This window comes from Petromyzon marinus, chromosome 59 (genome assembly GCF_048934315.1).
Source record: "Petromyzon marinus isolate PM22_M1 ecotype Great Lakes invasive population chromosome 59, UKy_Petmar_22M1.pri1.0, whole genome shotgun sequence".
NCBI lineage: Eukaryota > Metazoa > Chordata > Hyperoartia > Petromyzontiformes > Petromyzontidae > Petromyzon > Petromyzon marinus.
Window position 1 is genome coordinate 16,728,409 of NC_133725.1, and position 23,976 is coordinate 16,752,384.

General features: G+C 46.0%; 1 long non-coding RNA gene across 2 annotated transcripts; it reads right to left on the reverse strand.

Moving 5' to 3' along the window:
• Window positions 1–4,375: 4,375 nt before the first annotated feature.
• Window positions 4,376–23,153, reverse strand: LOC142905902 (uncharacterized). Of its 2 annotated transcripts, none has more exons than XR_012929913.1 (4): window positions 22,976–23,151; window positions 10,491–10,607; window positions 7,251–7,373; window positions 4,376–5,522 (listed from the first exon to the last, which is right to left on the reverse strand). It is a non-coding gene; the product is annotated as an uncharacterized LOC142905902 (long non-coding RNA). The 2 variants fall into 2 exon arrangements; XR_012929914.1 differs by lacking the exon at window positions 4,376–5,522 and adding an exon at window positions 6,055–6,434 and having other exon boundaries at window positions 22,976–23,153.
• Between the last annotated feature and the right edge of the window lie 823 nt (window positions 23,154–23,976).

Consider the following 23,976-nt stretch of genomic DNA (forward strand, 5'->3'; position numbering starts at 1 on the left):
TATGGGTTTAGAGGGTTAGGGGTTTAGTGGGTTATGTGTTTAGAGGGTTAGCATTTTAGGGGTATAGGTGTTTTAAGGGTTAGGCATCTAGAGGGTTAGTTCTTTAGAGGGTTGGGGTTTAAATGTGTTGGGATTAGATTAGGGATTTAGGGTTTTAGAACGTTAGGGTTTTGAGGGTTAGGGTTTTAGAAGTTGAGGATTTATAAGGTTGTGAGTTCAGAGGGTTAGGGGTCTAGAGGGTTAGTTCATTACAGGGTTTTGGTTTAGATTGGTTGGTATTTAGAATATTAGGGATGTAGGGTTTTAGAAGCCTAGAGTTTCAAGGTTTAGAGGGTTAGGGATTCAGAGGGTTGAGGGTTTGATTTTTAATGGCTTCGAAGGTTAGGGTTAAAAGACTAAGGGGTTTGGAGAGTGAGGGGTTTTTGGTGGGTTAGGGTTTTAAGGGTAAAGGGTTTGAGAGGGTTAGCGGTTTAGATGGTTATGGGTTTAAATGGTTAGGGATTTAGATAGTTACGGGGTTTAGAGGTTTTAGAGGGTTTTATTTGTTCGAGGTTTAGTGGTTAAGGTCTCTGTGCGAGTCCAACAGGTTTATTTTAGTCTATGGTAAGATAAAAACAGTTCAGTTTAATTTGTATATATTTAAACAATTTGTTTACCTTCCCTGTCGTGTTTTTGTATTGTATTTTTGTTATGTTCTGACCCGCCCGATTGGACGTCTGTGAAAACAGATCGTTATAGCTCATCAGATTCATCCAGTATAAATAAATATTCAGATTAAAATTCTATTGACCTCTGTGCGAATCTATGGATTTCTGTGTGAGTTTTTCGGTCTCTTGAGTGTATGGATCTCTGTGTGAGGCTATTGGTCTCTGTGCATGTCAAAAGGACTCTGTGTGAGTCTATGGGGTTGCTGTGTGAGTCTGAGTGTCTGTAGGAATGCATGGGTCTCTGTTGGAGTCTATGGGTTTCTGGGTATGGTTGTTTGTGCGAGTTTTACATGCACAAATGGAACTTAAAAAGGTTATTGAGGGTTGCAGAATCCAAATTGAATATTAAGTTCCCCGCAGTGCAAGCCAGCTCCCTAGTCGTGTCATCAAACAGCCCCTGTAATTCTTTATAATAAAAGACTTACTCCAAGAAATCCACACTGAGTCACAGTAGGGTCCTGAATTGGGGTTTTATTTTATAATCTTTGGTTTTATTCGGTTAAGTCACGTAGGTAAAAAATAAATTAAAATTAAATAAAAGAATAAATTAAAACACGACGTTTCGAAGGTAACACAAGCTTCCGTCTTCAGGTGGAAACAGTCACAGCAAAAAATCGCTGCACCAAGTGGCGAGGCTCTGGAAACCTCTGGCTTAAATACAGGTTATGGGAGGGGGGGGGGAGGAGCCATGTAGGGGGACCTTGGTGGGGTGAGGGGCTGACTTAATCCGTCTTTTGTTGTGTAGAGGGTGTGGGGGGAGGGTCACTGTGTATGTGCAATAGAAACGGAAAAATAGAAAAAAATTAAAGATCGGCAAGAATGTGCTGTAAGGTGCGGAGTAGAAAACCGTGGAAATAGAAAAGCTTAAATGCAGGTTAAGGGGGGGCGGGTGGGAGGAGCCATGTAGGGGGACCTTGGTGGGGTGCGGGGCTGAGTTAATCCGTCTTTTGTTGTGTAGAGGGTGCGGGGGATGGGTCACTGTGTATGTGCAATAGAAACGGAAAAAAAATAGAAAAATTAAAGATCGGCAAGAATGTGCTGTCAGGGGGAAGTAGAAAAAAGGGAAATAGAAAGTTCGGAAGGAATATGCTTGGTATACCACTACTTGAAATTGCTGTTAGAAATTAGTTGACGGTTGGTATGATTTAAAACGTCCTTCCAGTGGTTGCTTAATTTGAAACTATCCTCTCGGTTGAAGGTATGCCTGTATTTGTATATCTGAATGGCTTGGTGAACACATCTCTGGTGATAACCTATAGGTTTACAGAGAACCTTGGTATCGGAGAAGACAATCTCATGATCACCCATAGCGTTGTGACAATGATCAGCCACAGCAGAAGAATTCGTTCTGCCGTGTTTCAAATCTCATTTGTGCTCGCGAATTCGGTCAGAGACATGTCGCTTTGTCTCCCCGATATAGCAATCACCACAGGTACAACTCAATTTGTAAACCCCGGGGTACTGTAAGTCAGGAATGACATCCAGGATCAATTTAAAGATCATACTCGGCATTCTGAAGGTCCTCCGTGGTCTGACAATGATCACGTTGCCATGTTTACGCTTCTTACAAATATTTTTGCCCTGTTGAATCGATCACCAAACCCAAGTGACGGTAATGTTACGGTAAAAAAAAATCTCAGTGGGTGACCTCTGGGCAGAGCATGACCTTGCAAACAGACGACCAATCGAGTGAAATAAACATGGGAAACGCACCTCGATGAACAAGCTGACTTCCCTGTGTGTTTGGACAAACTCATTCATTACAGGCAAAACGAACATGTCCCGAATGCCCACGTCCTTCAGGAACTGCATCTGGAGGTGTTGGCACACCAATTGCATCACCTAGCAAAAGAGGAAAACAGCAGGAACGACGTGAATACATCATCGCCATGCAGCAGTCTACGCCCGTCAATTTCTCACAGCGGTAGTAAGGTCCTTAGGTGTCTGGGAGCACAAGGCAGGTGCAGGTGGGTGAGTCATAATTTCCATCCCTGACGCCAAAACTTATTTCAGGCTGTGCAAGAGATAATGACATGGGTTAATTGTCACACAAGCCAATTAGAAAGCTGCCATGCTGTTAATGGTTAGTAAACTGAACTCACAGACCATAGGTCGCTAAATGGGTACACCACAGTTAGCTGATCGGCAAGTCATGTGTGATGCAGCAAAGTGTGGCTTTCAGCCGGCTCTTCCAACACATCTGGTCAACGTGGAAAAGTAGAATATGGGACCTTCCTGGTGTGGACTAATCAGTTTCAAAGACAATGCATATATTATCAGAGCATGTTTGCATGTTCACCACAAGTACGTGTGGTTAATGCAGACAGTATTCCTTGAATGAGGATTCTGTTTGGTGTTTTAACATCTTGACACCTGTTGTATTGCCAGAAAGGGTAAAACCTATTGTTATATGGAAAAGTAGACCAAATACTCGTAAAGAGTTCGCTCTCATGAAAGTCTTTTCACCAGCGGTGGTGTGACCAAGCAATTGCAGAGCTGCACTTTTATATAAGTCAGGTCAGAGCCAGATACACATTGGAGGATAAACATCCCACGGTGGCTGGGCAATTGTTGTGCAATAATGTCAGGTCAAACTTACTTAGGATATTTACAGGTGCATTTTATTCATGCCGTATATATTAATGCACACATTGTGTAGTAGTGGTATTATTATTAAACTCACCTTTAATGACGATGACCATAAACATGATTAAGAGTAACTAGTAATGAATGTGCGACTGTACGATGTGGACGTAGCGGAGGGGCCCCCCACGGTGAGCGGTGACGCAACGCGCGCAGTGGCCCGCGTCACGTGGTTGGCACCTCACGTGCACAGAGCGAGGCAGGCAGAGCCAGAGGGGCGGGGGGGCGGCGTTGCCTAGGCGACGTTGGCGTCCTCGCGGTCTACTCCACGGTCAAGCTGCGTGTCACTTGGTGACCCCCCCACCGCCTTTTACTGGACACCTGTGAGTGAGAGCTTGATAGCGCTTCGGATTTCTCCAGGGTCAAAACAGATTTTGATTCCCAGTACAGTGTGCACAGCACCTGTACGACGGGTCCTCGTTTAACGCAGTAGATGCGTTCCTGAAAAGTGCCGCGCTAAGCGAAAACTATTTCCCCCGTAATGAATGTCCAAGCGCAGTCAGAATTGGGTTACAAACAACTTGAGGGGACGCCGCCGCGTTACCGTCTCGTCTCGCTCAACCGCGCAGCTCAAGAAAGTAGTTCGGCGTCGACTGCTCACAAGTCGCCTTATGGCGGTGCGCGTTCCCTAAATGAAGGCAACCGCGTTATAGCGTGAACACGCGGGACAGACCCAGTTGTCGTGTGCGGGTCAACTCCCTGAGATAAACTTGCTGCCGACTTCATGCGTTGTATACGCCCAGTGCTCAGCCAATTGTTGTGAGCGTCGCTCCTCTGTCCTCTGTTGTTAATGGAGGGAGACTGCACCAAACTGCCAAGTATCATCCTTCGCGAGCCTCTTCAAAACGCTCACCTTGACACCGCTGGAAGCAGCCATCGGACTTGACCTCACCCCACAACAGTGCAAGTTTAACCGCTCAACATTAAAACACAACGATGGGTCGCTTGCACCAATCGCACAACATCACAGCGTTGACTCTCAACTGTTACTTGTGTAGAGGGGGTCAGATTGTCCAGACATTCGGTTGATACTAATAGGGTTTATTTTTCCAGTATTGTAGATTATTTGAATTACATTTGTTTGGGCGTCAGGGTGGTGCAGTGGTCACGCCCGTGCATGGCATCTTCTGAAGGAGTGCCTGGCATCGCTTTCCTAATTCTGGTCCCTTTCTCTGCATGGGTTTACTCCCATAGCAAAACAACAACAAAAACATACACTGTAACTGGTACTAGCCAAACATCTGGGATTGTTTTTGTTATGCTGCCTTGCCCAAAATGGCATTTGGTGATAAAAAAATTTGGCAGGAATTGATGCACTAATGCAATTTGAACTCTTATATATTTTCATTTCATGACTTGCTTAGCGTTCATATTCTTGGTAAAGTCACGTAAATAGAAAACAAGAAATAAAATTCAAATAAAATAAAAAAATAAATTAAAAAATAACAAATAAAAAATAAATTGAAAATAATAAAAGCAAAAAACCCAGGACGTTTCAATCGCAACACAAGTGGTCTTTATTTTATTGTTTTTTGTTTTCTATTTACGTGACTTTACCGAAAGAACCAAGAATATGATTTCCTGCAGTCACGAAAGTTTTAAGTCAAAATTTGCTTCGCGTTCCTTTACTTTGCCCTCCTATCTGTTTGTATTGCTGTTTGTTGTTGTAACTTTCTGACTCGCCCCGACTGGACATCTGTGAAAAAAAGAGCTTCATAGCTCATCAGATTCGTCCAGCCTAATTAAAGATTCTGATTCTAACATTAACTGACCCAGTTTTCGCGCGGATATCATGGCCAGGATGCGGAACAAAGGGACCCCCGGTCACACTCACGTGGAATGCCTAGGGCATTGCACAGCAATTAAATGGACTAGTTTTGTGAGATTTATTTGGTGGCTTAGGGAAGGCCTTTATTCAACAATGTATATCATGGCCGATAAGAATTTTTATAGTTATACACCATAGCCCACGATTTCCTGCACCGTTCATTCACTTGAGGAGACTGCGCATGGTGGAGATGGATTACCCTCGGTATCCTGTCCCAAAGTAATTCCAGTGGTTCAGGTAGTGGAAGAGTTGCTAGAGCTTCTGGTTATTGCCGAAGCCTTGTGACTTTGGGATGAGAGCGTGGTAGGATGAGTGAAGCGTAGAGCTAAAGCTCCTGGAACATCCTGTACCCAAACAACACCAAACATTCAAAATCTTACAATGCTGCTGTTCCAGCACGAACAACATAACAATGAACACATTTTAACAAATTCAACGTAATGCAGGTAATTGAGTGGCTCGAGGTTAATTTCAATGTCAGAGCACCGAGCCAATGCCATTGAGGTCCTCCATTCAAAATTCAGTGAGCCATCTATCAACAAACGTTCCTGCGAATTAAGTGCAGGAATGCTGTGGTCTCAACTTGGTCACCAATGGCTGCACAGTAAACATCATGTCAAATGTGTTTTTGTTCACTGAAGCATATCCCAGCTCTGAGGGTTTGAATTCCATTTGACGTGTAATGAATTATCTTCAGCTTGGATTTCTGGTAAAGCACATCAGTGGCAACTTGTCTCTGAAACAGGGGTTCCTTGTTCGACAAACTGTGTTTCTGGAACATTCAAGCATCCTCAAGTGCCGTGGATAAGTAAGAGTTTTATCGTTCCACTATTGTTTTGTTGACTGTATCAGCTTTAACAGGATTTGCCCAAAACGCCTTAGCAAGGAAGGATCAGTCTTTGTAAGTTAGCAAATAGAGAGGGTGGAGACCTCAGCATGTAGACATCTCAACCACAACTCTACCTGGTCTCTGTTATTTATTAAATGAGCCAGCCCTTGCCACACTGAGGTTATACGAATGAACCTTGCATGCCACAGACAGGGCAGTGAACGGCAGTTGCTGCTATTGTTTTGGTTGTTTGTAGCTTTTTTTTGTACCCAGCGATGGCAAGCTCGTACTCCGAGTGCCCATAGAAGGAGGCTGGGTCAAAGATGACGGGCCCTTCATTAATCTCTGCAGCATTCCCAGTCCATATATCACTGTGGAGCAGTGCCAGAACCACCTCTACGTCCCGGAAAAAATCCCCCAACCGAAGCTGCACACCACGCAAAAAACAACACCGCTTTATTCATGATAACGTTTTTTTCGAGTTAGATCGCATAAATTTACATGCGTCGTACACCCACCTCCAATTGCAATGAGGCAATTGCCAGAAGTCAGAACGCTTCTGGCAATTGCTTGATGATGCTGGTTGTAATCACCAGCGAAAGGTCGTACTCATTTTAAAATGTTCCGCGTTTCCTCTCTAACACACCAGAGTGCCGAAGCAATAACATAAATGGCACGTTCTGTTCATGTCAGAAACATTACTAATGGGCGATCTAAGCCAAAAAAAACTTTATCATGAATAATATTGGTCGCGAAAGCCTGCGTGTGAAACACCACTTTACCTTTAAAGTCACCTCGAAAACCCACTGCGATCAAATGGGTTTCCCATATGGCTGTGCACATGATGAGCTACACTGCTGCATGTATTAACTCTTTCCTGCTCAGAGATGACCGCAAGTTGCGGGGTGCATCCCGTTCACCGCTGAATCTCGTGTACGTCATCGGAACGTAATAGGAAGTAAATATTAATTAACTTTATTAGTACCGAGGATCCCACAAGGCCGTGCGGGAACGTGTGTAGCACAGTTTGGTACCAGCTATAATAGAGTGCTGTCCTGTTGCTACGGTGCTCTGCGGCGAGTACAATGTCTTTAAAAACAACGGCGCTATGCCTCTCTAAATAAAATTACCGCTGAACCGCTTGCGGGTTCCGAGATTCGGTGGTGAACGAGACCCATCCTGAAATGAGCAGTCGTCTCGGAACAGGAAAGGGTTAAGGGCGAGAGTGAAACAGCTTACGAACCTGAAGCCGAGACCAGAGCTCGCGGGTTTCCCGTTCACCGTAGTCCTTCTCTATCATGTCCAGCTGAAGCTGCAGTTGCTGCCGTGAGAAGAACGTCACCCAGTCCTCCTGCCACTCATTCAGCTGGTGGCATAAATATAGTTTTATTACGGACATTTAGAAACATAAGCAAATAATACCTACTTTATTTGGCCAATCCTTGACCTAAAACAGTGATATTCACTCATTTTCGGAGGGGGGCCACTTTCGCGAATAAGACATTATCAGTGAAAGAGCCATCTCACATTTGAAACCATTGGGGGGTTTGACAGCATGATGGGTGTTTTCACTTGTGTGTATTGTCGGGGACTGCACGTCAGGGGTCGCAGTAAAAAGGACACCAGGGACTGCCACCGGCCCACGGGCCTTGCAATGAAGAACACGGACTTAAGATGTCACCCAGAAACGTTGAATTTTACGTACAAATGGCTGGGTAATTCTTAAGACATAATTCGACACTCATGTTATGTACCGATTATCATGCTGTAGTCTTTGAACATCTCATTTTAGCCACCAATTGATATCCTCATAAAAAAATTACAACAGCATTGATCCTAACGATAGGTTCTGCGCTTAATTCCCACACCTCCGTTTAGCACGGTTGGCTATGTACGGTGGAAAGGAAGTTCAACATACATTCATACAAGTCTCTCAAACCCGGCTGAGTGTAATTGGTAATTAGCGAAAACATAACTGATTACGTGAACACTGGTTATGCAAGATCGATCTCTGAGGGAACTTCAGTGATATCTGGTGATGTCAGTTGTAACTGTGTGCCCTGTTATCAATGGTACAACTGTGTGCAATGGAAGAAAATATATGCATTTTTTTATCAAATATATTGTTTTATAAATTTGTGTACTTGCACAAGATAAAATGTACGCCAATCTAGTTCTTCTTAAAATGTAACCTTAAACCAATGTTACCATCATCAGTGGTTAATAGAATATTACACAAAGGACTCTCATATTTCTACGATGTAATACTAATTAGACTGACATCTGAACAACAGCTGATTTCACCGCTCCATGATAAAACTAATTTAATCAAGTAAACATTATTGCCGTTCCTATAAAACTTTGGTCACCCAGGCTGTCCTTCAACAAAAGGGTATATTAAATCTATAACATAGTTTTTTCTGGGTTAGATCGCATAAAAATGAATGAGCCGTTAAACCTACCACCACCTAACAGCCAATTAGTAAGGTTGTCACGTAAACGGAACATGCCAATCCGCTACTTGAACAGCAAACCGAAGTGTTGGAGAGAAAATCCACAACATTTACAATCTGAGTATGACGTTTCGCTGGTATTTACAACTATCATCATTAGGTGGACAGCCAAAATCATAGAGAAATCCTCCTGTTTCATTCCTTGGAGGGATAGATGTGATGACGTCACTTGTGAGCCCTTCACGAATTGGAATGTTCTGTTTATGTGACAAACCTTACGAATTGGCTGTCGGTGGCGGGTTTAACGACAAATTTATATTTCAACGATCTAACCCAAAAAAAACCGATATTATGGATGATATTGGCCGCGAAAGCCTACGTGTTAAACGGGTATATTCAAATTTAAATGGGCTACAACCAGTTTCATGACTTTAAAGCGGAGATCACATGTGGGATGTAACCACAGCATATAGCCGTATGAAACCCACATACTCTACATCCTCCTGCCCAGGGTCTATACCTGTTGGGAGAAATTCAAGACTGAAATTTTTATCAAAATCTGTAAAACACATGAGAACCTTAATTTAGCAGTCTCAAACTGACTGGGACCCCTGTCGTGACGGAGCAGCTGAACATTGCACAAAATCATCAACGCATATACAGATATATACCAAGGGTGACCAACTTTCCTGACCCTACCAGCAGCATACCATAATCTTCAGATGGCCGCGGGAGCCACAAGAGATAAAGATTAGCCATACAGAAGTTGACTCGTGTCGACTGGCTGTGGAATTTTGACTTTAGAAATCTCAGTGCCCTGGGAGTACTCATGGCCTGCCTCCGATACCAGATTGTTCTCACTTCATATAAAGTTAAATTGAAGAGTTACAAATTAGCAGCGCCTCTGCAGAGCCACACTTGAACTGCCCAGGAGCCACATGCAGATGCCGAGCAATGGTCTGGCCAACCATGGTATTTTCTGTACATTATAGACTTGTAAATCTAGCGTATATAAATAATTAGCTGAAAACATTTATTTTAGCATTTACTCTATTGCCCTTTAATGAATGAATAGCAAAACTACATGAACTCTCTCCTAAAGCCTTCTTTTGGCTAGCAGACCTTGACATTTATCTCCTGAACATATTGCGATTATATTCTTGGTTCTTTCGGCAAAGTCACGTAGAAGGGAAATAATACAAATAAAACATAATATAATAAAATTCTCACGACATTTCGGCCACAACGCAAACAGCCGTCCTCAGGTGAAGAAACAGAGCTGTCGGAAAGACAGCGTCTTAATGAACACTGCCCAGCGTTCATTAAGACGCTGTCTTTCCGACAGCTCTGTTTCTTCATCTGAGGACGTCTGCTTGCGTTGTGGTCGAAACTTCGTGAAAATTTTATTATATAATGTTTTATTTGTATTATTTTATTATTTCCCTTCCACGTGACTTTACCGAAAGAAACAAAAATATGAATCCCTGCAGTCACGAAAGCTTTAAATCGAAAAATATTGCGATTAGCAAAAATATAAAGGGACGCAATGTTGAATGCTCTAAGTCTCCTTTGCAGAAGAGTTTGCCCTGATGGACTTAAATACAGATACTTTTAATAGCCATAATTCATATATTACCCAACATAATTCATATTCTGAAAAGTACATTGCACACACATGAACAATACAGTTCCCTTCATCACAAAGATGGCTAAAACAAAGAGATGAATGTGATTAGGTGTGGAAAAGCATGACCGCTGGCTGGCTAGTTGTGTTCATGTATGAAATAATGACAGCATGTGTCTATCTCATTCACTAGCTCAATCGCTTGATTTTTACGATTAATAAACAGCTGTATGAAATGTGTGTTTGTTTACACACAAATCGCCTGTTTACACATATTCATTAGATCCGATTAGCATGCCTACTCTCAGTGCGAAGGAATGTCAACATAATACATAGTTGACATGATGCTAGGGTTGGATCGGTGGGCCTAGTTTTCCACATGTTTTACATTTTCATGATTCAATACCGATAGTTTCTCTTCCTTGTGAAGCCTCTCTCCAATCTTCCTGTTGTGAAGGTGCATTTCAGCCAGATGCTGCCCCAACAAGCCTGAGCCCCTGTCAGAGTGTACAACACAATAGACCTGTCAAAGAAAACATTAACTTTATCATGTCAACAAACCCCAAGTAATAATTCATATGCAAACTAAACTACATCATATTTGTCCAGGTGGTCTGTGGCCAAGAACCTCGCTTGAAAATACGAATATATCAGTTCACATTCTGGTTTAGGTGACTCAAAACAATATTCTTCTGGGGTTTATACAATGAGTGTTACTTCCTGGGAAGTCAATCCTATGTAGACTATAAATGAAACCATTTTTTATATTACCAGAGCTATTTTTCAGAACCGACCTGGCCACAAATGATAGCCTAACGAAGTGGCTTATCACATGGAAATGTATAGCAGCCAAATGCTCAAAATACTCATGTTTCTAAATGTGCAGGGAAAAACTGGAGAAACCGGAGAAAAATCTGCACGACCACGGGGAGAACATGCAAACTTAAAATATACAGCAGGCGTCAAGGTCGGGATCGAACCTACGAAGTCCAATATACCAGGCAAGGCAGTTAACATCTCCTAGCCACCATGGCGCCCCATTCTCTGACTTATCCACCCACCCACCCACTCGTAAAGCCACCCACTCACTCACCCTGCCACGTACTGAATCTCTAAACCAACAACTCAACCACCCACTCACTCACCCTGCCACGTACTTAATCTCTAAACCAACAACTCAACCACCCACCCACTCATCCAACCTCTCACTTACTAAACCAGCCACTCACCAACCCACCGACCCACTCATCCACCTATTCACTTAAAATAGTTCAACTACAATTGAATTATTTTAAATTCACCAGGCAAGGCCCACTGAGCTATATAGATCCTTGTCGGAAACGACGTGGCAAACAAATGATAGCTCAAAGAAGTGGCTTATCACGTGGACATTTATAGCAGCCAAAGCCTCTAAATGTATATTTCTAAATATGCATGAAAAACTCGGAGGTCCCAGAGAAAAATCCATGCAACCACAGGGAGAACATGCAAACTCCAAATATACAGGCGTCACGATTGAGATCGAACCCACGATGTCTTATACAAATGGCGAGGGAGTTAACATTCCGCTACCCTGGCGCTCCACTCTGACTCAGCCTCCCACCCACCCACTCAAACACCCAGCCAAGCACTCATGAACCCAATCACCGTGGCACCCACTTAATCGCGAAACCCACTCACTCATCAACACACCCAGCCACTCACTTAACCACTTACCTACGAACCCACCTGCATACCCCCCACTCACTAACTCAACGACCCACTCACTCAACACTCCACTAACCCACCCAATCACCTATTCATTCCCCAAATCACACACTGACCCATTCACCCACTTAATCTATAACTCATGCACTCATCCACCCACCTGCTCACCAGCCACTTATCTACTCACCCACCCACTCATCCTGCCACCTACTCAACCTCTAACCCACCCACGCACCGAACTACCCACCTACCCAATCACCCATCCAATAAACTACAACTAAACTATTTTGTATTTTACCAGGTAAGCCCCACAGAGCTATATAAAACATTTTAGAAGTGATCTGGTTACAACTGATACGTGAACGAAGTGGCTTATCAAGCTGACATTTCTTCTAAACAAATCTTGACTCTAAATGGGGAGGGATGAATCTGGAGGACCCGGAGAAAGATCTACGAAGACACAGGCAAAACATTAAAACTCATAATATACAGGCAGCAGGGTCAGAATCGAATACACGATTTCCTGTATACTTAGTGAGGTAGTTAATATCTCACCATAGTGGCACCCCGCTCTCTGACCCACTCACCCAATTACACACTAACTCACCCACTCAACCTCCCACATTAACTTACCCACCCACCAGTCACTCCCCCATTCACCCAACCACCCCCTCACTCACCCAACCACGCACCAACTCACCTACCCACTAACTCACCCACCCATCTTCTCCCGCACTCAGCCAGCCACCCGCTCAATCACGTGCCGACTAACTTACTCACACACTCACCGACCAATACACCCATTCACCCATTCACTTACCCACCCACAATCTCACTAGCCAAGCCAACCACCCAGCCCCTCACTCACCCACTTATTCAATCACTCACTACCCCACACACTCACCCAACCACTTGCTCACTTACCCATACGCTAACCCAACCACTCACTCACCGACTCACCCACCCACTAACTCATCAAAATTAATTCTCAACCACTCACCCAACCACCCACGCAATCTCATACCCACTAACTCACTCACCTACCCATTTATGCACTCACGCACCCACTTACTCACTCACGCACCCACCAACCAACCCACCTACCCATCTCTTCACTCACTCACCCACCCACACAGTCAATCACTCACCTACATACCTACCCACTAATACTCACCCACTCATCCAACAACGAACTCACCAACCCACCCGCCGACTCACTCAGGTACTAACCCACTCAACTTATAACCCACACACTAACCACCTAACAACCTACCCACACACTCACTCACTCACCCACACACTCACTCACTCATCCACCCACCCAAACATCCACTCACCCACCCACTAATTCACCCACCCACTCACTCCCTCATCCATCCACTCACCTACTCGCCCATCCACTCACTTACTCAATGAGCCACTCATCTTCTCACCCAGTACTTACACATCAACTGACTCTGCCACCCACTCAATTCCTAACCCACCCACTCACCCAACCAGCTGCCCACTCCCTCAGCCACTCACCTACTTACCCACCCCACTTACACATCCACTTACCCTGCAATCCACTCAATTTCTAATCCCCCACTCACCCAACCACCCGCCCACTCATCTACTCACCCATTACCACGGAATTATTCACCCACCCATCAGTCAACCACCCAATAATTCAACCACTCACAAACTAAATCGCCTATTAATTAAACCACCCACTACCTCAACCACCCACTAACTTAACCACCGAGCCACTCACCCACTCAGCAAGCCACCCACCTATATCTCTAACCCAATATTTCACTCACCCACCGCCCACTCACCTACACACTAAATTATGTTTATTTTACCAGGTTAGGCCCAATGAGCTACGTAGCTCGTTTTCAAAACAACCTTCACCACAAATAAACCGACCATTAAAATTATAGACTGATCATTTCTTTGTCAGTGGGCAAACGTACAAAATCAGCAGAGGATCAAATACTTTTTTCCCTCACTGTACATTGCGGGGGTCACAAAAATATCTCCAAAATCCTGAATAAACACAAAATCCAGGTCCAATTCAACACAGTACAAAAAAATCCGTGATCTGGTTCCATCTGTAAAGGATGTGGTTCCAGACATACAGTACCCGGGCGTTTACAAACTAAAGTGCGTCTGTGGTAGCAGCTACATTGGAGAAACCACACGACATATATCAGACCCCATCCGCGAACATAAAGCAGACTTGAAACACGGTAGGACGAACTCCTCTGCCGTGGCAGATCACTGTTATAATTCAGTGGGCTCACATGACATTGACTTCTCCAAGACAGAGGTTCTTTGCAAGCCAACCGGCTACCATGAGAGATTCGTTCATGAGGCCATCCACATATACAAGCACAGATACAATTTCAACCGAGAAGATGGATTCTGGCTTAGTAACCATTGGAAAGATGTTTTAAACCATTTCGGTTCTTAATTGATTGTATTTTATGGTGATTTTCAGACCGCAGCCCTTTCGCTGGCACTGCCTCTTAATACTTCTCACACCACGGTCAATGGTATGGTTTACAACATGGAGTATAATAATTAATAGTATAACATTGTAATGTTTAACATAACTCATAAGGCAATATATAGCATCGTAATTGCATAATGAATATACATCAGTGTGGTATATAGTTGGGTTCATAGAATAAGACATAGTGTAATATCACAAGTCTAATAGTTTATAATCTAAAGTATAGGGTAGTGTAAAGTAACGCATTGTATAATTCAAAAGTGGAATTTGTCTATGATATGATGTTATACAATGTAGTTTAGATTGGAAGGTATAATATTGTATTATATAGTAGTCCAGTTTACAGCATAGTCATAAGGCAACTCAGGACACAACAGCGCACCTTGGCTGTTGCACTTGCCCCTTTTCTTGTTTCCTCTCTGCCTGTGTTCCCAGCCCCCTCCCTCCTCCTCTCCGGAGGTGATGCAGGTAACATGCAAATTCATATTTTAACTCCGCCCACACAGCTTAATAGACGCGGTCCTTGCATGTCAGCGTTCATTCAAGCTCTGTCTTCCGGACAGACCTGTCTCTTCACTTGAAGAAGGCCACTTGTGTTGTGGCCAAAACGTCGTGAGAATTTTATTGTCTTATTTAATTTTATTATTTTATTCCCATTCTACGTGACTTTACCGAAAGAACCAAGAAGATGAATCCTTGCAGTCATGAAAGCTTTAAACTGAAATTTACTTTTTATTTCACCAGGCAAGGCCCATTAAGCTATATAGATCCTTTTCAGAATAGACCTGGCTACAAATGATAGATATACGAGTGGCTTATCACAGATACATTTATTGCAGCCAAATCCTCTAAACACATGTTGCTTCTAAATGCAGAGGGAAAACCCTGAGTATCTAGAACAAAATCCAGGCGACCACGGGTGAGAACTTGCAAACTCCAAATATACAGGCGACAGGGTCGGGATCGAATCTACCACCTCCTGTATACTAGGCAAAATAGTGAACATCTCACCACCTTGGCGCCTCACTCTCTGACTCAGCCATCCACTCACTTACACGCTAACTTACCCACTCAACTTCCCATGTTAAATTACCCACCCAGCCGTCACTCACCCATTCACTCACTCACCCAACCCGTCACTCACCCCTCCACTAACCCACCCACTCACTCATTAACTTGCCCACCTATCTTCTCAACCACTCACCCAGCATCCCACTCAATCTCATACCAAACTAATCTACACACACCCACACACCCACTCACTGACCCACTCACTTATGCACTCGCCCAACCACCCACTTACTCCCTCATGCACTCACCAACCCACCCACCCATCTCCTCACTCACACACCCACCCCATCAATCACCCACCCACTAACTAACACCCACACACTCACCTACTCACCCACTCACCGACCCAGCACTCACTCACCGAGCCACTCAATTGCTAACCCACCCACTCACCCACCCACCTGCCCACTCACTCACCCACCCACCTGCCCACTCACTCACCCAGTCACTAACGCACTCACTCAATGTATAACCCACCCACTACCCACCTAACCTCCTTCCCACACACTCATTCACCCAACCACATACCCACCCACACTCACCCATACACTCACCTACTCGCCCAGCTGCTCAATAATTTACCGAGCCACTCACCTAATTACCCAGCCACTCACCTACTCACTCACCCACTTACACATCCACTCACCCTGCCACCCACTCCATTTCTAACCCACACACTCACCCAACCACCTCCCACTCCCTCAGCCACTCACCGACTCACCAAATCACCCACTACCCAAATAACTAATCATCCACCCATCACTCAACCAAACAATAATAAAGCCACCCAATAATTAAACCACCCATTAACTCAACCACCCACTAACTCAACCAGGTTTATTTTACCAGGTCAGGCCCACTGAGCTATAAATATCGTTTTCAGAAGCACCATCGCCAAAAATTATAGCTCAAAAAAGTGGCTTATCATGTATACATTTATAGCAACCAACTCCTCTAAATACATGTTTCTAAATGTGGAGGGAAATCTACAGGCATTAGGGTCAGGATCGAACCCACAACCTTCTGTATACGAGGCGAGGTAGTTAACATATCGCCACTGTGGCCCCCCACTATATGACTCTCCCACCCACTAACCCACACAGTCACCCACTCACTTAAATACCCACCGTCACATGCATCCAGGCACTGACTCACCCAGCCACTCAGTACCCATAAACCCACCCAGGCACTCACCCATGCACTTGCCCACTCACCCACCCACCCAATTATCCACAAACTAAACTAAATGTTAAATATTTTTTTTTATTTTACCAGGTCAGGCCCACAGCAAAATAGATATTTTTCAGAAGCCACGTGACCACAAATAGCAGTTCAATGAAGTGGCTTTTCATGTAGAAGCTAAATTCTATAAATGCATGTGTCTAAATGCAGCAGGACAACCCGGAGAACTCTGATTAAATGTCACGCGACCACAGGAACAACATGCACACTCCAAATTTCCAGGCGTCAGGGTCGGGATTGAACTCACAACCTCCTGCATAAAATACGAGGAAGTTAACATCTCGCCACAATGGCACTCCACTATCTGACGTAGCCACCCACTCACCCACCCACTCACAACAAACCCACTCAACCCTGACAACTACTCAATCTCTAACCCACCAACCCAAGCACACAACAACCCACCTACCCATTCACCAACCCAGCCAATAAACTAAACTAATTTTATTTTACCAGGTAAGGGTCACAGAGCTATATACTGTACATCACTTTCAGTAGTGACCTGGTTACAAATGATAGGCCAACGAAGTGGCTTATCACGTAGACATTTATTGCAGCCAAATCCTATAAATGCATGTTGATTTTATATGCAGAGGGAAAACCCGGAGGACATGGAGAAAAATCCATGCGACCAAGGGGAGAACGTGCAAACACCAAATATACAGGCAGAAGGGTCGAGATCGAAACCACAACCTCCTGTTTTCCAGGTGAAGTGGCTCGCATCTCACCACAATGGCGCTCCATTCTCCGACTCTCCCATCCATGAACCCACACACCCACCCACTCAAATACCCACCCATTAACTCAACAACCCATGAACTCAACCACCCACTAACTCAACCAGCCACTTACTCAACCAGCTACTTACTCAACCACCCACAAACTCAACCACCGAGCCACTCACACACTCACCAAGCCACTCTCTCAATCTATAACTCACACTCATGCATCCAGCTACTCACCCATCCACTCATCCACCCACCCACACACCAACCCACTCACCCACGCACCCAGCCAATCATAAAAAAACACTGAACTAAAACGATTTTTTTTTCCAGGTAAGGCCCACAGCTATATAAATCTTTATCAGAAGCAATCTGCCCACAAATAACAGCTCAATGAAGTGGCTTTTCACGTAGAACGTTATAGCAGCCACATTCTATAAATGCATGTTTCTAAATACGGAGGGACAACCCGGAGAACCCGGAGAAAATTCCACCCGACCATGGGGAGAAGATGCAAACTCCAAATGTATACAGGCTTTAGGGTTGGGGGGAACCTACGAACTCCAATATACCAGGCGAGGGAGTTAACATCTCACCACTGTGGCGCCTCATTATCTGACTCACCCACCAACTCAACTACTAAAGCCACCCACACACTCACTCACCCACTCACAAACCCACTCATTCACTAACCCACTGACTCATCAACACACCAAGCCACTCACTCAAGAACTTACCTATGCACCCACCTACACACCCACTCACTCTAAATATACAGACGTCAGGGTCGGGATCGAACCCATGACCTCGTTTATAAAAGACGAGGCAGTTAACATCTCGCCACCATGGCACTCCACACTCCGACTCAGCCACCTACTCACCCACCCACTCACAAACCCACCCACTGGATCTCAAACACACTCACTCACCAATTTACCCACCCACTCACCCTGACACCCACTCAATCTCCAACTGACCCACCCACGCACTCAAAATCCCACCTACCCACTCAACCATCCAATAAACTGAAACTAAACATTTTTTTTTTTTACCAGGTAAGGCACACAGAGGTATAGCAAGTGACCTGGTTACAAATAATAGGTCGACGAAGTGGCTTATCACGTAAACATTTATTGCATTCAAATCCTTTAAACGCATGTTGATTTGAAATGCGGAGGGAAAACCCGGCTATTTTAATGCACACAATGGACCAGAAGGACAAGCGCAAAGGGTTCACATAATGCGCATGCATAATGTACGTTGACTCATTAATCTCTCCCCCCCTCCCCACTTTGCATCAAGAGCGCCAAAGTGTGGTCACCACATCTATGCCTCTTTATAAGGAACGAAACAGACTAACTTCTCCACAAATCTGGCTGTCGCCTGATGAAGCTAGTTGTAATTACTGGCGAAAAGTTGTACTCAGATTGTAAATGTTGTGGCTTGACTCTCCAACACACCGGTGTGCTGTACTAGTGATAAATTGGCATGTTCTGATTACGTGACAACCCTTACTAGTTGGCTGTGTCGGGTGGTGGTGGGTTTTAACGACACATTTATATATTTATGCGATCTAACCCAAAAAACCCTCTATTATGGATAATATTGGTCGCGAAAGCCTACGTGTAAAACAAATCCCAAGGAATAAAAAAAATCGATGCGACCACGGAAGAAGATGAAAACTCCAAATATACAGGCTTCAGGGTCGGGATCGAATTGATTACATCCTGTATTCTGGGCGAGGGAGTTAACATCTCGCCACTGCGGTGCCTCATTATCTGACTCACCCACCCGCTCAACTACTAAAGCCACCCACACCCTCACTCACCCACTCAAAAACCCACTCACCCTGCCACCCACTCGCTCATACAAATCGGGCATCAATACCGTTGCTTTGTATGATCTGTGAAACGCAGAATATTGCAGATAAAATCGGACATTTCGAGCTTGCTGCAGGATCGATTGAGTGGAATCAATACAATTAGTCTTGATTCACGATCAACAAAGACCATATATAGGAAAATCTCTGATCGGTGATTTGGATTGCATCATATTGCAGCGCCCCTTTGATGATGTTATAAAGCACTTGCCCCAACAGTCTGTTAAAGGCTACACGGGGGATCTTTGTGTGCGAGTAGCTCACAGATGCTTGAGAGATCTGGGCACTGTCCGATCATCAGTGAGCTCCTCCGGCAGGCGAGGCTGAGTTGGCTGTTGTCTGTGCATTAAGAGGTGTTAAATATCCCACGCAGAGGAGTCTGCTTATAGGACAGATAAAAGGTTCATCTTCTTTGGTTCTTTCGGTAAAGTCACGTAGAATTAGAATAAAATAATAAATTGATAAAATAAAATAACACAATAATATTTTCCCGACGTTTCGGCCACAACACAAGCGGCCTTCATCAGGTGAAGGGACGAGACTGTCTGGTAGGACAACGCTGGAGTGTTGTCCTACCAGACAGTCTCGTCCCTTCACCCGATGAAGGCCGCTTGTGTTGTGGCCGAAACGTCGTGAGAATATTATTGTGTTATTTTATTTTATCAATTTATTATTTTATTCTAATTCTACGTGACTTTACCGAAAGAACCAAAGAAGATGAATCATTGCAGTCACGAAAGCTTTAAATCGAAAGATAAAAGGTTCTTCACGTACCGTGTCCCGTGTCACCTAAACGTTAAATGGGGCCCCGGTAAATTCAGTGTCCACCGCTGAATCATCTTTCACCATCACCACTCGTCCATGAAGGCCAATGCGACGAGGCCATAGATAGACGGCGCGTTATAACGGAGAAGGGGGGGACCAGGAGAAACGTCGTACTACGTGACATCACAACACCCTGCACACAACCGTAGTGGCAGATTAGGGTGCGCATCATTCACGAATATGTGGTTTAAGTGGTTGAGAGTAGATTTTGGTGTAAACTGATCACGATGCTTTGCGTGGCCTGCATTTAAAATGTAATGTGTGGGTGCGTGAGCAGATATGAGTGGGTGAGTGCGTCAGTAAGCCGGTAGGTGAGTATGTGGGTGGATGGAGGGGGATGGGCGGGAACGCCATGGGCTGTAGTGGAGGCGGACTGATGCGTTACGGGAGGATATGGAGCTGAGTGGGCTTTGCCGACGACTGGTACCAGCGGTGTCGGGATCGGCCTCTGCGGGGGAGGCTCGTGAAGGACGCTTCTACTGGGCAGTTGGAGACAGTCGCCCTCCACCAACAACGGAGGAGTGACGCTCACAACAACGAGCGGAACACCGGATGATAAATATGCAGCAATTTGGCACAGTACGGGGTACAGGTGGTGCATCTGCCAGTCATCTCAGTCAGCCAACCCATGGCACCTGGGTCTGTTCCAGGACCTCCGGTCAGCGAGCCTTCGACACTTCACGTGGCTTCAAAGTGCACCTGGCCTGGCACAGGCGCCGTGGTGACGTCACTGTCACATATTGGCGAATGGCGACGGTCGATAACGCGGCGGTGGTTGTGAGAAATGCCATTTTGGGGGGGGGGGGGCGCCAAACCTGACCAGCTGTAAACCTCACGTCGCCTCGCAGCCACACAGTGGCAACAGGGAGTTCTGGATGGGTGCAAGGGGCTGGTAATCCCCCTCCACCTTCAACTAAATAACCACACACGCGAGCCCTTGGGGCTCTCTGTGAGTCGATGGATCTGTGTGTGGTGAGTCTATGGGTCTCTGTGAGAGTCCGTGGGTCTCTGTGTGGTGAGTTTATGTGTGTCTGTTTTATGAGTCTATAGGGCTCTGTGCGAGTCTGTTTGATTCGGTGGTTCTCTGTGTGATGAGTCTATGCGTTTTTGTATGACTCTATGGGTCTCTATGTGGTGATTCTATGGGTCTGTTTGGTGAGTCTATGGGTCTCTCTCTGAGTCTATGGGTCTCTGTGGGGTGAGTCTATGCGTCTTTGTGGGGTGAGTCTATGCGTCTCTGTCTGATGTGTCTATGGGTCTCTGTGGTGAGTCTATGGGTCTCTGTGGTGAGTCTATGGGTCTCTGTGGTGAGTCTATGGGTCTCTGTGGTGAGTCTATGGGTCTCTGTGTGAGTATGGATACGATTGAGTCTATGGGTATCTGTCTGGTGAGTCTATGTCTCTGTTTGGTGAGTCTATGTCTCTGTTTGGTGAGTCTATAGGGCTCTGTGCGAGTCTGTGGATCTGTTTGAGTCTGTGATTCTCTGTCTGATGAGTCTATGGGTCTCTGTGGTGAGTCTATGGTTCTCTGTGCAAGTCTGAGGGTATGTGCGTGGTGAGTGTATAGGTCTATGTGTGATGACTCTATGGGTCTCTATGTGATGGATATCTGTGGTGCACATATCCTGGCACAAGCGCCGTGGCGTCATCACCACCACTAAGTGGAGAATGCTCCTACCCCTGCTCCTGCTTGTTTTTGTGCTCGGGAAGGAGAGAGAAAACTAGACTAAGGTCCACTGAGCTAAACATCTCTTCTTCAGAAGCGATTTGGCACCAATGATAGCTCAACGAAGTGGCTCATCATCACAGTCACGAAAGTTTTAAGTAAAAACTTTAAACGAATGTTTCTAAATGTGGAGGGAAAAACCGGAGGACCCGGAGAAAAAGTCCACACGACCACGGGGAGAGACAGAGACACGCAAACTCCAAATATACAGCAGGCATCAGGGTCGGGGTCGAACCCACAACCTCCTGTACACCAGGCGAGGTAGTTAGGGGGGAAAGCAGAGACAGCGAGAGAGAGGAGAATTAGTCAAACTCACACTCAGTATTACTAACTAACCATGATACACTCGCCATGATACTCACCATCATACTCACGCATTCACCATCATACTCACACACAAGCCCACACACATCAACTGTCGCCATTCACCACTACGTGGCGGTGATGTCCCCACAATAACTCAGGTGCCAAGGTTTGACGGCTGTGCCAGGCTAAGTGCAGGAGGAGGCCACGGGCCAGACTCAGGTGCCATGGGTTGACTGCTCTGCCTGGCTAGGTACAAGAGGAGGGCTAGACCCTGGTGCTATGGGTTAACTCGTGTGCCACCACCTGCACAACCACCACAATAACAACCACACAACAATAACCACGACCAACAACTGTAACCACAGTTTAACACGTAGGCTTTCGCGACCAATATTATTCATAATAACGGTTTTTGGGTTAGATCGCGTTTATTTATAAATGTGTCGTAACCCTCCACCACCCGACACGGCCAATCAGCAAAAAAAGTGTCACGTTGACAAAAGACAAATAATTCACTACTTTAGCCCACCGGTGTGTTGAAGAGTGAATCCACATTTACAGTTTGAGTACTGGGCTAAAGTAGTGAATTATTTGTCTTTTGTCAACGTGACACTTTTTTTGCTGATTGGCCGTGTCGGGTGGTGGAGGGTTACGACACATTTATAAATAAACGCGATCTAACCCAAAAACCGTTATTATGAACTGTAACCACAACTATAATTTAACCACAACTATAATTCCCATCAGCCACACGGCCCTCTGGGAGTGCCTCTCAACAGCAGCAGCAGCAGGGCCGAGCTCTGCTTGAAGCAAACTCAGCAGAACGTGACGGCTGTGGGCCAGGCGCCTCCTCTGTCTCCCCCCACCGCCGCCGCCGCCACTGCTGATGTGGACACACCGCGCGAGGTTCTCACCTTCAGGCTGAGTCGACGTAGAGGAGGCCCAGCGAGCCGCCGCTTCAGAAGCTTTCGCGAGCCACTGACGGTGGCCGTGAGCTGGAATCCAAATCAGCCGCTCGCCACCCACAATCCACAGCGCGCGCCGCCTCCACTCGGCCCCGGCCTAAGCGGAAGTAGCAGCGGGGGAGGGGGGCGGGGCATGGGGGGTGAGGGGGCGGGTGACGAGGGGAGGGGGTTGGGGCATGGGGGGTGAGGGGGCGGGTCGCGAGGGGGGGCATGGGGGGTTGTGAGGGGGCATGGGGGGTTGCGAATGTGGAGGGGCGGGGGGGGAAGGGGGGTCACGGGGAGGGGCGGGGGGGGCAGGGGGGGTAGCGAGGGGGAGGGAAATGTCGGGCCATGGGGCGTGGTCGCGCATGGGGAGCAGGGGGGGAGGAGCTCAGGTGTGAGGGGGAGGAGCTCATGGCTCTGACGTCACGGGGGCGTGGTTACTTTGTACCGCCCCCGCGTCTCGTGCCACGTGCTTCCCATTGGCAGTTTGGCCGTTAGAGAGGCCCGGACAGACCCCAGAGCAGGAGTGGAACCGAGCTGTGGGTGAGTGGTGGCGGTGGTGGTGTGAGTCTCTCTGTGCGAGGCTGTGTGAGTCTCTCTGTGTGAGTCTGTGTGTGAGTCTCTCTGTGCGAGTCTGTGTGTGTGTGAGTCTGTGTGTGTGTGAGTCTGTGTGCGTGAGTCTCTCTGTGTGAGTCTCTGTGTGCGTGTGAGACTCTGTGTGAGTCTCCCTGTGTGAGTTTCTGTGTGTGTGTGAGTCTGTGTGTGTGAGTCTGTGTGTGTGTATCTCTGCGTGAGTCTCTGTGTGTGTGTGAGTCTCTGTGTGAGTCTGTGTGTGTGAGACGCTCTGTGTGAGTCTCTCTGTGTGTGTGAGTCTGTGTGAGTCTGTGTGTGTGTGGAACGGTCGTGGAGCTGACAGCGCGCTGCGCTATGAACCCGGCGTCCCCGAGTTGGATTCCCTCTAAAGGCCA